The sequence below is a fragment of the Caretta caretta genome, chromosome 4, assembly GCF_965140235.1.
Source record: "Caretta caretta isolate rCarCar2 chromosome 4, rCarCar1.hap1, whole genome shotgun sequence".
NCBI classification, from domain to species: Eukaryota; Metazoa; Chordata; order Testudines; family Cheloniidae; genus Caretta; species Caretta caretta.
Genome location: NC_134209.1, coordinates 150,349,393 through 150,367,392, shown reverse-complemented (window position 1 = coordinate 150,367,392; position 18,000 = coordinate 150,349,393).

Genomic DNA, 18,000 nt, shown 5'->3' with positions numbered 1-18,000 from the left:
TTCTGTCCAAGGGGCACCCAGTCCTTCCTGTAAAGGAAGGAAGGTTGGAAGGAGTTTGGTCTACTGAGACCCCATAAGACTGCTGACTGCCCTCTAGTAAGCTTTTAGCATGAATATAGGAACTTCTATTGTTTTTATGTTTTCTCTGTAATTCTTTCACCTTACGAATAAATGAAGTGAGCTGTGGCTCACGAAAGCTTATGCTCTAATAAATTGGTTAGTCTCTAAGGTGCCACAAGTCCTCCTTTTCTTTTTGTGCTTGCTTAGAAACCGTTGTGTGGCAACTCATAACTGCTGGCAACTATGATATTCATAGCCTTTGAAGAAAAAACAAAGAACAGACACTGGCTTATTTAGGCAGTTTGGCTTGCTGGAGATATCACATTGCTGGAGGGAACAGTGGAGTCTGGAAAAACCTCAGTCAGGGGGGTGAGAGACACGGGTCTCTGCCCAAAAGAGGTGGTGGCTGAGGAGCCACTGGCCTAGAGAGGGTGCCCTCAAGTGACCGGGGAGAGGGAATTCAGGTGCCGTTGCCCTGAACTGTGACATTCTGTCTTTATGAAATGTGATAATAGAGAACATTCTCAGAGGGGACTGAGACTGGGGCAGCAGGGCTAGAGGGTTCTTAAGGTACGTCTGCACTGCAGTCAGAGGTATGATTGCAGCACCGGTTGGCCTGCCTGCTCTAGCTTTAATATCCCTAGCATGGCTAAAAATGCCAGTAAAGACAGTGTATAGTATGGGCTGTCCAAGGCCAGCTGGAACCCTGGATACATACTCATTCTGCTAGCCCGTGCTGGGGTCCATGCCCCCATCTTCACTGCTATTGTTACCTAGATTAAAGCTAGCCAACCCAAGTTACAATCGCACTTCTGACGGTAGTGTAGACAGACCCACTCCAGTTCAGTTCAACTACGAATTATTGAGAGCCAGGCAGGAATTGCTGAGTTGTACTCTCTGACCCGTGTTATGCAGGAGGTCAGACCAGATGATTACAGTGGTTCCTTCTGGCCTTGGAATCCATGAATTAACCCTGTTCAAATCCACCTAAGGTCGCTAGCGACCAGATATTATTGCCCTCTGACAGCTCTTCTGTGACATATGGATTGAGTTAACAATACTTACCGACACAGACATCAACTAATTAATCTTTAAAACACCTTAAGATAATAAAGGAGGTAGGGACACGTCATTAGCTCTATTTTATAGATGGGGAAACTGAGGCTGAGTGACTTGGTCAACGCCAAGTACATATTTAAACTGGACTGAAAGCAGCACTGGAAAATACTCCATGGGGAGTAATCTGGCTCAGGAGATGGAGAACATGCTCCATTTTCTGCGATTCGGTGACTGCTACAGCTTATCTAGCTGCCTGGCTAGCCTTCCATCTGCAGTATCTATCAGTTTAGAAGTAAATGGATACATCTAGCTAGCTAGCCTTCCGTCCACAGAATCTATCAGCCCACAGTATGTGTCTGTCTATCCTTCTTCCCACCCATAGTGAGGGTCTGACTGTATTTCTACCTATCTTTCCTTCCTTGAATTAATTAACTCTTATGGAAGTGCAATGAGTTTCTCAGACTTAGGTATCCTGTTCCATAAGGCTAGCTTCTTAAACAGAACACCGTGATTTTATTTGAAATAACGAAGAAAAAAAGGTCAGTTATTTAATTTTATTTTTTTTAAAAAATGTTGCTGTGAAAAATCTCACCAAGGAAAATATTAGCATCTTGGTAGAGCCCTTTAAATATATTAATAGAGGAAGTATTAGAATCAACCTAATAGGTTGCCAAACTATCTGACCTGCACTGGAACTACTGAGCAGGAGAATTTGCAGAGGTCTATGAATGTCTCTCTTTCATATACATGTTTTATTGTATTGTCAACATATTTCTGATCTCTTTCAGGATGAATGTGTGTTTTCCAGCTTCTATTTCCTTCTCTACTTCTTTCCAGTCTCTTTGTTCGGTGGCATGAGGAAACAAATTAATTCCGAGCAGCTCGAAGCTGCACAGGGGAGCGCGCTATGTGAGTTCGTTCTCATTACGCATCTGGACTGGTGCCTCTGATTCATGAGAGCAAACAAGGAGGTGACACTTAATCATTAATGTCACAAGCCCAGCCATTTTAACAGCCCCAGTACTCCCCCTGCAAAAAAGAAAAATGATCGAAGGAATGATATTCCCAGAGAAAAGGATCCGGTCACTGGTAAGAAAACACTCATAAATACAGTGTTCTATTAATATTATTCCTTGTTATTGTAAGAAGTTTTCCTACAAAGAGCATAGAAAATAACTCGAGCAGCATTCGGTATATAAGCATGGTAGGAAAGGCAGTGTGGTCCACTAAGTTACGTACTGCATGAGGGGGGGTGTCAAAAAAAACGGGGTCTGTTTCTAAGTCTGTCACTGCCTTCCTGGGTGACCTTTGTCAAGTTACTTCCCCTCTCTTTGCATATTTCCCCTCCCATCCTTTGTGTGTCTTGTACATTTAGATCATAAGCTTTTCAGGGTAGAGATTGTCCCTCACAATGTGCATATATAACACCCAGCACAATGGGGCCCCAGTCTCACTCAAGTCTTCTAGGGACTATTGTAATAAAATAATTATATTCCTGCCTCAATCATAAGAATGTAGGGCCGGAAGGGCCTCAATAGTTCGAGTCTAGCCCCCTTCACTAGGACAAGACCAAGTAAACCAAGACCATCCCCTGCAGGTGTTGTCCAGCCTGTTCTTAAACACTTCCATTGATGGGGTTTCCACAAACCTCCCTTGGAAGCCTATTCTAGTGTTTAACCATCCTTACATTAGAAAGCTTTTCCTAGTAGCTAACCTAAATCTCCCTTGCGGCAGATTAAGCCCATGACTTCTTGGCCTACCTTCCGTGGACATGGAGAACACCTGATCACCGTCCTCTTTGTACCAGCCCTTTGAAGGCTGTTCTCAGGTCCCCTCTCAGTCTTCTTTTCTCAAGACTAAACATTTTTTTAGTGTTTTTCACCTTTTCTCGCAGTTCAGATTTTGTAAACCTTTCCTCATGTTGGTTGCTCTCCTCTGGACTCTCTCTCCAATTTGTCCACCTCTTTCCTAACGTGTGGTTCCCAGAGCTGGACACAGTACCCTGCTGAGGCTGGGCTGGTGCCGAGCAGAGCAGGACAGTTACTTCCCGTATCTGATATATGAGGCGCCTGTTAGTACACCCCAGAATGACACCCGCCTATTCCACAACTGCACACATTGTTAATGCCTATTAAATTGCACTATACCCCCCCTAGACCCTTGTCAGCCGTGCTAGTCCCAATTTTTTAGTTACGCATTAGATTTTTTCTTCCTAACTAGTACTTGCACTTGTGTTTAATGAATTTCATAGTGTTGATTTCAGGTCAGTTCTCCCATTGGTCGTCACCCTGAATTCGAATCCTGTCCTCCAAAGTGCTAGCAACCCATCCCAGTATTGTCATCTGCAAATGGTATAAGCATCCTTGCCATTCCTTTATCCAACTCATTAATGAAAACATTGAATAGTACCAGATCCTTCTATAATTTCATCTAGACCACATTTCCCATGTTTGCCTATGAGGCTGGTGTGGGACAGTGTGATGAGGTGCTCTACTCACCGCAGGATGGCGCCTTCTCCTGGCAATTTTGGGGATTAGCTGTGCAAGGCTGATGCCACTTCCTGTGGTTACCTTCTGTCTCACAGCCTGCAGCCCCTCTCTTGCTCCAGGAACTGCTGCGTCCTCTTCGGGACTCAGCCTTCCAGCCGGGTTACTCAGTGGTTTTTCCCCTTCCGGGGTAGTCTTTCAAAGTCTCTTCTGTCCACAAGCAGCATCAGGCAAGGCTCATGGCCACTGCCCTGAGTACATAATTCCAGAAGTGACTCTGGCAGTCTCTGTATCCACTGCCCTTGACAACACCACTATGCCGTGGTTGGTAAGGACCCAGGCCCATCCTCTACTCTGGGTTCCAGTCCAGGGCCCTGTAGTGAAGTCAAGGTCCGCATCTACACCAATCTTACTGCTCTCACTCCTGGACTCCTTCCTACCATGCTCCTTCTCCCTTACCTCAGGGAGGGGGACTGCAGGCTTCACACTAGTTCCAGGCTCCTAGCTTTATAGAAGCCATGCCTGTTCTCCCACAGGTCAGCTTCCTTCTAATTAGCTTTCTCCAGCCTAAATCTCCCCTGTTTGCAGCCTAACTGGCGGATTGAGCCTACTAGGCCCAATTCAGCTCGTGCAGGGCAAGTGTGGGGAGTAAACCCATCACAGACTGTGTCAAAAGCCTCACCGAAATCAAGATATATCACCTCTACAGCTTCAGCCTATCCACTAGGTCAGTAACCCTGTTCAAGTAGGAAATTAGGTTGTTTTGGTATGATTTCTTTTCGATAAATCCATATGGGCTATCACTCTTCATCCTATTATCCTCTAGGTGCTTACAAACTGACTGTTTAATAATTTGTTCCAGTATTTCTCAGGTATCGAAGTCAGGCTGACTGGTCTCTAATTCCCCTGTCCCCTGTAATTCCCATGTCCTGTGTTTGCCCTTCTCCTGTCCTCTGGGGCCTCACCCATCCCCCATGAGTTCTCAAAGATCATCACTAACAGTTCCAAAATTTGCTTCAGCTAGTTCCTAAAGTACACTAGGGAAGTGGTTCTCAAAGCCGGTCCGCCGCTTGTTCAGGGAAAGCCCCTGGCAGGCTGGACCAGTTCATTTACCTGCCGCGTCCGCAGGTTCGGCCGATCGCAGCTCCCACTGACCACGGTTCGCCGCTCCAGGCCATTGTGATATTTAACGTTTGCTGGAAAACTACAGCTCCTGGAGGCTTCTGATCAGGTGAGGGTTGGTCCACACTTAAAACTTATGCTAGCGTAGCTATGTCGGTCAGGGATGTGAAAAAACCACACCCCTTAGAGACATAGCTATGCTGGCAAACCCCTCTAGTCTAGACACAGCTATGCCGGCAGAAGAGGGCTTCTCTCAGCATAGCTAACATTGTTCAGGGTCCAGGGGGGTGGTGGTCCTTCACTGGCAGAAAAACTCCTTCTGTCAGCATGAGCTGCATCTACACTAGGGGCTATTCTGTCATACATTCTGTAGTGTAGCCATAACCTGAGAAACTTCATTCTAAAAAAAAAAGTAAGTTTGTTTGTGGAGAAAAGCTTGAGAAAGTGACCCAAGTGAACCCTCACAGCTCAAAAAACAAAATACTCCCCCCGCCCCCGCCATTTACTTTTAAAAACACCTCATCATTTTAAGGTGGTGTGTGTGTGTATACGTACTGACTCATGATTTTTGAACACTTGGGGTTGGCAGTACTGGAAATGCAGCCACCTCTGAGGCAAAAGGTGGCAGCAGTTTAGCAGGCCAGAGCAATGCTATTGAAAGATTGAGGCCACCCTGTGCAGAATGGGGGCTCTCAGAGTGCTCCTTGCTAGGACTCTGCCACCTAACTGAGGAGGTTTAAATGATTTCCCGGCCTCTTATCCATCTGCCAGTCCTTGATCCTTCTTACACAGACTAATTCAAGTAAGGACCTCAGCTGACAAATATAATTTATTTGGGCTTAAATAGTACAGTGGTGGGTGCTATACAGAACCCTAAGATCAGTAGAAGGATGAGGGCTATGCAGGAAGATGATGGATGGATGTAGGACTCTCAAAAAAGAGTTCTGCAAAAAGTGGAAACTTGGTCCAATTACAAAGGATGAATATAAACAAGTAACACAAGTATGTAGGGACAAAATTAGAAAAGCCAAGGCACAAAATGAGATCAAACTAGCTAGGGACATAAAAAGGAACAAGAAAACATTCTACAAATACATTAGAAGCAAGAGGAAGACCAAGGACAGAGTAGGCCCGTTACTCAATGAGGGGGGGGAAGACAATCACAGAAAATGTGGAAATAGCAAAGTTGCTTAATGACTTCTTTGTTTCGGTTTTCACCAAGAAGGTTGTTGGCTATTGGATGTCTAACATAGTGAATGCCAGCGAAAATGAGGTAGGATCAGAGTCTAAAATAGGGAAAGAACAAGTAAAAAATTACTTAGACAAGTTAAAAGAAAAGGAGTACTTGTGGCACCTTAGAGACTAACCAATTTATTTGAGCATGAGCTTTCGTGAGCTACAGCTCACTTCATCGGATGCATATTGTGGAAACTGCAGAAGACATTATATACACAGAGACCATGAAACAGTACCTCCTCCCACCCCACTCTCCTGCTGGTAATAGCTTATCTAAAGTGATCACTCTCCTTACAATGTGTATGATAATCAAGGTGGGCCATTTCCAGCACAAATCCAAGTTTAACCAGAACGTCTGGGGGGGGGGGGGGGGTAGGAAAAAACAAGGGGAAATAGGCTAACTTGCATAATGACTTAGCCACTCCCAGTCTCTATTTAAGCCTAAATTAATAGTATCCAATTTGCACCACATTTCAGGAAAGATGTGGACAAATAGGAGAAAGTCTACAGGAGAGCAACACAAATGATTAAAGCTCTAGAAAACTTGACCTGTGAGGGAAGATTGAAAAAATTGGGTTTGTTTAGTCTGGAGAAGAGAAGACTGAGAGGGGACATAACAGTTTTCAAGTACATAAAAGGTTGTTACAAGGAGGATGGAGAAAAATTGTTGTTCTTAACCTCTGAGGATAGGACAAGAAGCAATGGGCTTAAATTGCAGCAAGGGCGGTTTAGGTTGGACATTAGGAAAAACTTCCTAACTGTCAGGGTGGTTAAGCACTGGAATAAATTGCCTAGGGAGGTTGTGGAATCTCCATCAATGGGAATTTTTAAGAGCAGGTTGGACAAACACCTATCAGGGATGGTCTAGATAATACTTAGTTCTGCCTTGAGTGCAGGGGACTGGACTAGATGACCTCTCGAGGTCCCTTCCAGTCACAGGAAAATGTTGTGGGAGCAATGTCCCTCAATGAGTTTAGGACAGGAAGTGTTCAAGAATACTCTACTCAGTTGAAATTGCAGGGGGGTTTTAGCTGTGCCCAATGTATTTGTAATACTTTCTACCTGCTCTCTCGACATAACAGGAAAATGAACATTTCATGAAAGTGCAAATATCACCAGACCTACCTATAAATAATCCAGGACAAATTAAGCAAGCGTAAGAGGGATAAATGACATTGAGAACGTTCTTTAGCCAAACCCAAACCAACAAACCCAGCGCCTGTGCTCCGACTGTACGTTGTTTTCTCTCCGGCAGCCACACCACAGCTGATGGCAGGCCTGGATTAACCAATGTGCACTTCCACCGGGCCCCCCAACCACCAGGAGGAGGAAACACCCCCCCCCCCCCACAAAACAACCAGGGCTGAGAAGGGGGCAGGCTCAGGGGAGAGCCAATGGCTGTCCCGGGGAGAACTGATCCACCCCATGGGACAGCAGCTGCTGCAGGGGGAGTGCGGGGCAAGTGCACTCTGCAACAATGCTCCCCCCCATGGGGCCTTCCAATCTGATCCCACCCTTGGGCACCCAGTCTGGGGACAGGCCTCAACACCCCCGCACAGGGCCTCCTATCCTCTGGGGGCAGGGATGGTGGGTGGGAGGCCCAGTTGCCATAGTGCAAAGGGCCCTTAAATTCTTTAGTCCGGCCTTGCATGGGGGCGGGGGGGGGGCATTCCTGCATGCTAAGGGGTGTGACCGGAGCGAGGAGCTGCACAGTTTAGGTGAGAGCACTGTTGGATGGAGGAGGGGGCCTAGACGCTCCTGGACCCGGTGCCAGGGGGTTGGTTCAGGGGGCGGGCTGGGAGAGTGGTCTAGAGGCAGTAAAGGAGCCCGGGCCAGCACAGTGCCCTGGGGACCACCACCAGGCAATGCAGCGGAGACCGCGACTTGCCCCTCTGAGCGTGCACTACATGGGGCTCCAGGCTCCTGCTGGGACTGAGCCTGGGGCTGGTATTGTTTGGCTCCTGGGTTGGGTTCGAGAGCCCCACTCTTTGTATAGAGACACTGGGGACCTAACACATGGCGCTGTCACTCCCAGTAGGGGGCCCTGAATGGGTTGGCTCTGCGGGTGCTGGTTTGTAGCTGAGTGCAGTGCTCGTTTCTGGGGTTATTTCCTGCCTCCCCAGGGGTGGTAGAAGGGAACCAGGAGGTTTGGGCCTGGCAGGGACAGCAGGGCACTCTCTCTCTCAGGCAGGTGATTTGGGATCTAATTTACAAACTCGGGGGGCCCCCGCCCCATTGGGGATAAAGGCTGCAGACCTGGAAGATGCTGCCTGCCCTCAAATCCCAGCACTTCCTGGAAAGCTGAGGGAGCTTGGCCTCTCACGGGATCCGGACCACGGCAGCTGGAGCTGGCCCCTCGAAGTTAGCGCTGAGCCGATATCCCAGCGTGGTGCTAGGGTTCTGTACGGCTGCAAGCTGGGTTCCTTGGGCAGTAAGTAGCCCCCCGTGTCTCTGCGGCAGAATGGATCCAATGCACCAGGCATTGGGCTGGGGGGCAGAGGAGAACGGACGTCTTTCACATCCCAGCCGTTTATACTTAGAATATCAGGGTTGGAAGGGACCTCAGGAGATCATCTAGTCCAACCCCCTGCTCGAAGCAGGACCAATCCCCAACTAAAGCATGCTCAGCATGGGGTAAAATCTTGCCAGTTACTTTGGTGCCTAAAAGGGAGCTGAGCTCTTTGGGCAAACCTGTCCCTTGATTTCTCTGGGCCTCAGTTCCCCTCTGTGAAGTGGGGATAATAAACCTCATCTCTGGTTTGATTGCAATGCCCTCCGCTGCATCTTGGGCCCTGCATCAGCCTCCTTTTCCAAAATTGAAACTCACCTAGGTTGTTACCTAAGCTAGCCCTGAGCACCAGACTTTGTTCAGAGTAGGCGCTGTGCCTACCCACCGGCTATCCTTCAATACTTTTACAGTAGAGGGGCTAGCCCTCTTGACCTGGCCAGAATCCTACTGGGGTAATTCATGACTACTAATTTTGGTAACTGGTAATTAGCTATTGCTATGAGCCTTTTGGAAATTCAGCATACCAATAATTCCCTTTGCGCTTTCATTTGGCTATGTTATCCCTCTTTGTTTCCCCTTCTAGGCAGCTGAGTAGTGTTACTCTCTCCTATCGACTCATTGCGTCTTCACCAGCGCTGCTAAACAGATGCCACTGAAGTGAAGATTAGCCCATAGTCTCGTCTCCCGTGGTCTGTAAAGATCTAATTTTGGTTTTGGGGTTAGTGTGCAGGTGTTGGTTCGGGTGGTGTCGTTGCCTGGGCGATACAGGGAGTCAGATTACATGCTGTGGTGGTCCCTTATGGCTTTAAACTCTACTGCTCAGCTGCTTTGATTATCTGGAAATACTCATCAGTCTTTTCTGAGACTAATTCTTGGTCTGTGGCTCATTCACAGTGTTAGCACGGGGTTGCTCTAAAGCCTCACAGTAGGACCAATTTTAAAGCACATGTTTCTTAGAGCTGGTTGAAACTGTTTTGTCAAAAGTCTTTTTTTGACACAAAATGATTTTTTGATCAGAATGAAAATTTTAATGGAAAAATTTCATTTGGGGCAAAACTTGGAAAAAAAGTTTTTTTGATGAAAAACTAGAAACTAAAAACCTGAAGTTTTTCAGTTAAATTTTTATTGTATTCAGTAAGAATGTTCAGGTTTGGGTTTTTGAAAACCAAATTTCTTTTTACTGAAAACCAAAAATTTTACTGAAAACCATTTTTGAAATCGGAAAAGTTTTTGATAATTAGTTTTGCTTTTTGTTTTGTTTTTAATGAAACCCCCAGTCATTTTGCTAGAAGCTTTCAAAGCAAAAAGGAAATGTTTCAAAATTTCACACACACAAAAGTGGTATTTTTCATAAGCTCAAGTTTTTTAGATCAGGACTCCATTGTGCTGGGAGCTGTGCAAACATATACCAAAGAGATCGTTCCCTTCCCAAAGACATGACAATGTAAGTGCAAGACTAGGAACAATAGGTGGATATGGCCGACAGACAAGGAAGCACAAGAAAACAATATGAAAACTAGTAGTCATGGAAAGCAGAGTTTAGAGCACACCAACTACCCAGCTATTACTGAGTTCTTTGTAGGTATCATGTCGGAAGAGTTTTAAGGTGGTGGCTTTAGGGGTCTTTGCAGAAGTCTCCTTCCATGCATAAGGCACATTATGGGAGAAAGAATGAAGATTCTTGCTGAGAAAAAAAAATTAAATGGGCAGTCAAAACTGGCCTCATTTGCAGATTGTACCTCTCTGTGCCTCAATTTACCCATTTGTAAAATACGGTGTCACTGGGTAACTGGCCCCGAGGGTGGTCAGGCTCTCAGCCTACCTGAGAATGAGCCAGCTCAGATCCACATGGGGATAACTGATGGCCTGTGTAGTTGAGCAATGGTTAATTAATTAGTTAAGGAACACCCAGGCCTTATAAAGGGTTATGTGGGCTCAGGTAGAACAGAGAGCACTTGGGGGAAGTACTTCTCAAGGGAAGTGGGCTAGGAAGCTACTTCCTGTGTCAGGGTTGTGAGGGATAGAGAACAGAGGTTCCTGGGGAGAGGAACAGTCCCCAGAAGGCAGCAAGAGACAGCTGCTAAGGGGAGGGCTGCTCAGGGAGAGCAGGTGAGGGGCCTCACCAGGAAAGAGAGCCAAGGAAGAGTGCTCCTAGGCGGGGGAGGCTCGAAAAGGGAGTGGTTATGAATGCCAGCTCTCAGCAAAACCTGGTCCCAGTGGAAGGATTTCAGCAGGTAGCAGCAGGAGCCACAGGTCAGAGGAATTATATGCTGTTCTGAGGCAGGGCTGTTGTGGTTTGACCTCTGCAGGGACCTTGACCCAAAAGGAGAGACTGATAACAAGAGGCCCCGACTCCAGAAGAGAGTTCTGGGTCAAGAGCACCTCATTGGTAAGGGACCTGGACATAAGTGGGGTTGATGGCCAAAGGTTAATTCAGCCCCTTTCCCCTCCAACTGAAACTCTAGGGTTGAGGCCTGTTTGTGTAATGCTCTGCCTTTGAGTTAAATAAACTAGGCCTCTGAAAGGGCACTGTTCAATAGACATAGTCCTCACTGGACTTATTGAAAGCTCACTAGGGGAAACTGAGGCAAAGATTTAATTGCAGTGTTGCACTGGGCTGCCAGAGGGCACTTGTGCACTAAGGACCCCTGTTATTTAGGGCTAATAGTATTACTACATGGATATTTGTAAAGCATGCTGAAAACCTCAGATGAAAGGTCACGAGGCACAATATATTATTATGTGGCCAGTGGCTAAGTTATAAGTAACTGGCTTTTGTTTTAGGTACATTCCCTTTATTCTTTTTCTAAACCATTAAAAACTATTTCAGTGTTTTAAATCTTTCACCCTGTAGCATCATAGATTCATAGATTTCCAGGGGTCATTATGGTCATCTAGTCTGACCTTCTGCATAACACAGGCTAAAGAACTTAAATTTATAATTTCTGCATCAAATTCATAACTTCTGTTTGAGATATAGCAGATCTTTTGGAAAGATATAGTCCTAATATAAATTCTGCAAGTTCTGGAGAATCCTCCATATCTGTCATTAAGTGCTTTTTAGTGGCTAATTTCATTCAATGTTAAAAATGTGTGCCTCTTTCTATTCCGAATTTATCGTGAGTTTAAAACAGGGACAGAATACACTCATCTTTATCAGTTTGTAACAAATCACAGTAGAGAGATGGGTTTATACAGATAGATCCTGCTACATTGTTACTGGCAAATATTTAAATGTGTTCAATAAATCTTTAAAATATGCTTTTGGTCAGAAAAGTGATGATGTGAAGATAACCCTTTCTTGCCGGACAGTAAAGCTATTTGGGAAATATAGCTTGTTGGCATGAAAAATGTTGATGAAAACCAAATGTTTTAGTCTGTATTGTATGTTTGCTTCAAGAACTTTTTTGGGGGGGTGGGGAAGTTGGAGGAAAACAGAAAGCTGACGTAGTTTTTTTTAGTTTTTGGCAGCTGAAAAATGTTAGCAAAAAAACAAAAAAATTCAGCCGAAAAGAAGGTTTTTAGTCAAAACTTCTAGTTTTGTGTTTATGGTTTTTCAATGAAAACATGAAAAATGTCAAAATCAGATGGTTTTTGCAGAAATGTCCATTTTGATGAAAAATCCACTCCCCCCCCCCCCCCCCAAAAAAAAAAAAACAACCCACCATTTAGAACAAAAAATTCTGACCAGCTCTACTCAGCAACATGGCTCCTTTGATCTGCTCACTTCCTGACAAAAGCCTTGATCTTGTAACTGAAACCACCGGGGAACTACCCAGCACACACCTGGGTCTGGGTGTGAGCAGTGTTCTCCTCACACAGATCCAATTGCAGAATCAGGGTCAAAAACATGATTTATGAGGCCTGACGCCACAACTATTACCCAGGATCCAAGATGGAGCTGGAGCAGAGGAATTCAAGATAACAGCTGTGCATAGCTTATTGGATGAGTTTGCAGGCACAGAGAAGAAGGGAGATGGGGTGGTACGCCCAGAGGGAGGGAGTGCAAGATTTGACTTTTTGAGGGTGGAAGGCTATGTCTACGCTGCAATTAAACACCCGCAGCTGGCCTAGGTCAGCTGACCTGGGTTTATGGGGCCTCAGGCTGCGGGGCTATAAAATTGCAGTGTGGACGCTCAAGCTGGGGTCCCAGAGCTAGATCTCCAGCCTGGGCCTGAATGCCTACACTGCAGTCTTGCAGCCCACGTCAGCTGACATGGGCCAGCGGTGGGTGTTTAACATCAGTGTAGACATCCCTGAAGAGACCAAAGCACAATAGTATTGCAAGGGGAAAGCACCTGGGGAGAGGAAGAGGTTAAGGAGGAAGGGGAGGGGGGCAGAAACTCCCAGGGTCCTGGAGTTTGGTTGTGAAACGATGTTACCACAATCTTGTTTGCATCAAGAATTCTCAGTTCAACTGTTTTGTTCTGTGAATGTGAACCCTCCTGGGGTGGCAGGGAACCCTTGTGTGGGGGGAATAGCAGCCAGCCACGACCTGAGGTTGTGGTGTTCCTTTCCAGTGTGCTAGAACAAATAAATATACCACACCGAGCCTTCTCTGCTGCAGCATAGCCAAAGCAGACCTCAGCGCTGCACGGCCTCCAATCAGGGTATCCCCAATTAACAGCCCCATCCAGCTTCTATCTAGTGACCCAGCCTGGAAATGCAGTGGCTGCATTAAAGATGTCTGTGCTACAGGGGTAACTTGAGCAGCAGGAAAGGCAGGTTGACCTGTAATGGCATTTGTTCCCCTCTGCAGGGAAGACACAACTGCACTTTGGTTTGTGTAACAGCACAACACACAATAAACAGCAGAAATAACTCTGGCTGTAAATCACAGCTTGCTTCAGGCTGCTGCTGCTTTAGTGGTATGGGTGAACTTGTTTCTGGGAGACCATGTCTAATAGCTTTGCCCACTAGAGGCTGGTGGTGTGAAACATCAGATTGACTTTTAGACACTCTCCTTTAGCTCAAGGGACAGACCATCTTATAGAAGAGCTGTGAAACCCCAGCTGTCAGGCCTACACAGGGAGATGACTTCCCCTCAAAGCCGCTCCCCTCACATTAAAATACTGTAAGCGAGTGGCTAACTGGCTATGCACTTCTGCCCTCTATTGGATGGTGTCAGAATTGCTCAGCTGTGTTTCATTCTCCCTATACTGCTTATAGTGATTGATCTCCTGTATCATTTATATCACAGTAACCCTATGGGACCTCAGTGATATCAGATGCTCCCTTGTTCTAGGCACCAAATAGATATGTGATGATACAGTCCTTCCCAAAGACAATTTAACTAGGCAAAGTGTGGGAGGCACAAGGAGGTGAAGAGACTTACCCAAGGTGACAGAGCAGGTCAGTAGCCGTTAGGAGGTGACCCAAGGGCTGTTGACTCCTATCCCAGTGCTCTAGCCACTAAATCATGCTGCCCCTCCCCCATCAGCTCAGATTGTAGGGGGCTGTGCTTTCCCAACAGCAAGAACAGTTCCTTATTCCCCTGTGAAATTCTGCATGACCATGGCGCTCGCCATAGAAAGAGCTGTGTAGTTCCTCAGTGGCCACGGGTTGTTGCAATATTAATTCCTGGCTGCTGCAAAAAGAAAAGTGATTTGGTAAAAACAAACTGTCAGTGAACCACATATGAGCATGTAAAAAAAGGGCAACAAAGAGTGAAACTGGCTGGAGTTCAATAGAAGCAATTAAAAGTAGCTCTTTGTAAGTGGGGTGGCTGCGAGGTCAAGTTCTGCAGAGGATGGTTGTGCAACTCTGGTTAGTTCTCCTGAGTCATGCTTGTGGAAACCCTGGCTGTTCTGCTCCCATCGTCCATATTTGCCAGTTCATGCCAGGGGGCTCTGTTATAACCATGGGTTCCTTTTGTTTATGGAACCGCAGCTGTCATAAACATTTCTTAGTGTAGTGGTTTACCTTGACACTAACACTGGCCATCTGAAAAATGTTGACCTCACCTGTTCTCAATTACCAGCTGGAGTTGTGTGTGTCAAATGCCATATCCTTTTTATTTTAATGAATGAACAAGGAAGAATTCTCAGGAGTCTCCTCCAAAGCTCACTAGAAGAAACAAACAGATGAGCAAGGTACCCTAGAAAGCATTACTGTTTGCATCTGGATGCACACCAATCCCTTTGCAGGCAACTCTGTTCAGCCTCTAGAATACAAAAATGATTTGTTGTGATGCTTGAGAATGCTAACAATGAGAGCTAGGAGTCCTTTGGGATCAGTGCACATGGTGATCATCAGATGAAAACAGGAAGAAATCCCCCAACCCATCTGCACACACACTATGTTACACTGTTGCAGTCAGAAATGCTTTCCCCACACTGGTCTCTAACTAGGCTTGGAATGAATAGATTTTTATAGGTAAATGATGGTAAACCTTTATTTCACTAAAAGAAAAGGAGTACTTGTGGCACCTTAGAGACTAACCAATTTATTTGAGCATGAGCTTTCGTGAGCTAGTGAGCTGTAGCTCACGAAAGCTCATGCTCAAATAAATTGGTTAGTCTCTAAGGTGCCACAAGTACTCCTTTTCTTTTTGCGAATACAGACTAACACGGCTGTTCCTCTGAAACCTTTATTTCACTGTACATGTACAAACCAACGAAAAAACATTTCCATCCATAATAACTGAAATTTACATATAGGCAAAGTAACAAAAGTGAGAAGTGAAAAGAGAACTGGATAAATTCATGGAGGTTAAGTCCATTAATGGCTATTAGCCAGGATGGGTAAGGAATGGTGTCCCTACCCTCTGTTTGTCACAGGGTGGAGATGGATGGCAGGAGAGAGATCACTTGATCATTACCTGTTAGGTGGGGCACTTGGCATTGGCCACTGGCGGTAGACAGGATACTGGGCTGGGTCACCTTTGGTCTGACACAGTCTGGCCGTTCTTATGTTCTTATGAGACCTGAGAACTTATTAGAGATTGATTTAAGGATATTTACTTTGTGTGTTTTGTCATGATCCCTTTACAATTTATGTTTTTAATGGTTACAAGCTTTAACTTTTTGAAATCAACATCTATTGTCATTACATAATTATTGTCTGACCCCTCCCCCCAGATTCCCGCAACAGTGAAAATTTATATTGATAACAAAATTTAAAAATGCCTAAAACTAAACATGGACATTATCAGTCAAAATTATTTTTTTAATAAATTCTGCCACTTGTATCCATAACCATCTCTCATTTTAACCCCTCCAAAGGCTCCATTCCCTCTGTGATGACACCATGAAATTCACTACTGGAGTCAGAGCCAAATTCTGCTTCTCTGACTCACATTGGGTAGCACTTTGCTCCGCAAGCCACCCCACTGATTTCACCAGTTATGGAGTCAGGTACTATTCCGCATGCATAAGGGCTTTGGAATCCAGCCCAGCAGGAGGAGTAATGCATGCCTCCATCAGCAAATGCCAGCTGCAAGCAGAAATGAATCATGCAAACTCTGATCCATCTCCCCGGTGGATTGTCTGTATCACAGTTATGTCACACCAATTTGCACACTACTGGCACGTGCAACATGGGAGAGGCACAGGACTGAGGCCTACTGACAGAGCCGTGTTGAGGGCCCAGGACTGGAACAGCAGGGGCTAAGCCTGGTCAGGACAGACTTGGATGAAGTGGAGAGGTGGTGCTATACATTGGAGCATGGTTCACCTCTACCCTAAGGTCCCTTTGCACTGTCGGGTTGGTGGTGTGAAAGGGCCATTGTGTAAATAAGAATCAAGTCTTTAAAAAAGGGAAGACAGAGGATCCTGGGAACTACAGGCCAGTCAGGCTCACCTCAGTCCCTGTAAACATCATGGAGCAGGTCCTCAAGGAATCGATTCTGAAGCACTTAGAGGAGAGGAAAGTGATCAGGAACAGTCAGCATGGATTCACCAAGGGCAAGTCATGCGTGACTAATTTAATTGCCTTCTGTGATGAGATAACTGGCTCTGTGGATGAGGGAAAAGTATTGGACATGTTGTTCCTTTAGCAAAGTTTTTGACACGGTCTTCCACAGTGTTCTTGCCAGCAAGTTAAAGAAGTAAGGGCTGGATGAATGGACTATAAGGTGGATAGAAAGCTGGCTAGATTGTCAGGGTCAACAGGTAGTGATCAATGGCTCCATGTCTAGTTGGCAGCCAGTATCAAGTGGAGTGCCCCAAGGGTCGGTCCTGGGGCCAGTTTTGTTCAATATCTTCATTAATGATCTGGAGGATTGTGTAGATTGCACCCTCAGCAAGTTTGCAGATGACACTAAACTGGGAGGAGAGGTAGATACGCTGGAGGGTAGGCATAGGATACAGAGGGACCTAGACAAATTAGAGGATTGGGCCAAAAGAAATCTGATGAGGTTCAACAAGGACAAGTGCAGAGTCCTGCACTTAGGATGGAAGAATCCCATGCACTGCTACAGACTAGGGACCGAATGGCTGGGTAGCAGTTCTGCAGAAAAGGACCTAGGGGTTACAGTGGACGAGAAGCTGGATATGAGTCAACAGTGTGCCCTTGCTGCCAAGAAGGCCAATGGCATTTTGGGCTGTATAAGTAGGGGCATTGCCAGCAGAGCGAGGGACGTGATCGTTCCCCTCTATTCAACATTGGTGAGGCCTCATCTGGAGTACTGTGTCCAGTTTTGGGCCCCACACTTCAAGAAGGATGTGGACAAATTGGAAGGAGTCCAGTGGAGGGCAACAAAAATGATTAGGGGTCTGGAACACATGACTAATGAGGAGAGGCTGAGGGAGCTGGGATTGTTTAGTCTGCAGAAGAGAAGAATGAGGGGGGATTTGATAGCTGCTTTCAACTACCTGAAAGGGGGTTCCAAAGAGGATGGCTCTAGACTGTTCTCAGTGGTAGCAGATGACAGAACGAGGAGTAATGGTCTCGAGTTGCAGTGAGGGAGGTTTAGGTTGGAAAACTTTTTCACTAGGAGGGTGGTGAAGCACTGGAATGGGTTACCTAGGGAGGTGGTGGAATCTCCTTCCTTAGAAGTTTTTAAGTCAGGCTTCACAAAGCCCTGGCTGGGATGATTTAGTTGGGGATTGGCCCTGCTTTGAGCAGGGGGTTGGACTAGATGACCTCCTGAGGTCCCTTCCAACCCTGATATTCTAAGTCCTAAGACTATTTATAAAACTTGGGTCCCACATCTCATCAAGGAAGAGTATGTTGGTGAAATTCTAAGGTAAAGATAAAAGAGCAAAGGAGATGCTGCAGGAGACACCTGGTACAGGACACCTAGACCGCCTGGTTCTCAGCCAGGGGTACACGTACTACTGGGGGTACGCAGAGGGCTTCCAGGGGGGTGAATCAACTCATCTAGATATTTATCTAGTCTAGTTTTACAACAGGCTGCAGAAAAAGCCCTAGTGAAGTCAGTACAAAGTAAAATTTCATACAGACAATGACTTGTTTATACTGCTCTATATAGGATACACTGAAATGTAAGTACAATATTTATATTCCAATTAATTTATTTTATAATTATATGGCAAAAATGAGAAAGTCAGCAATTTTTCAGTACTA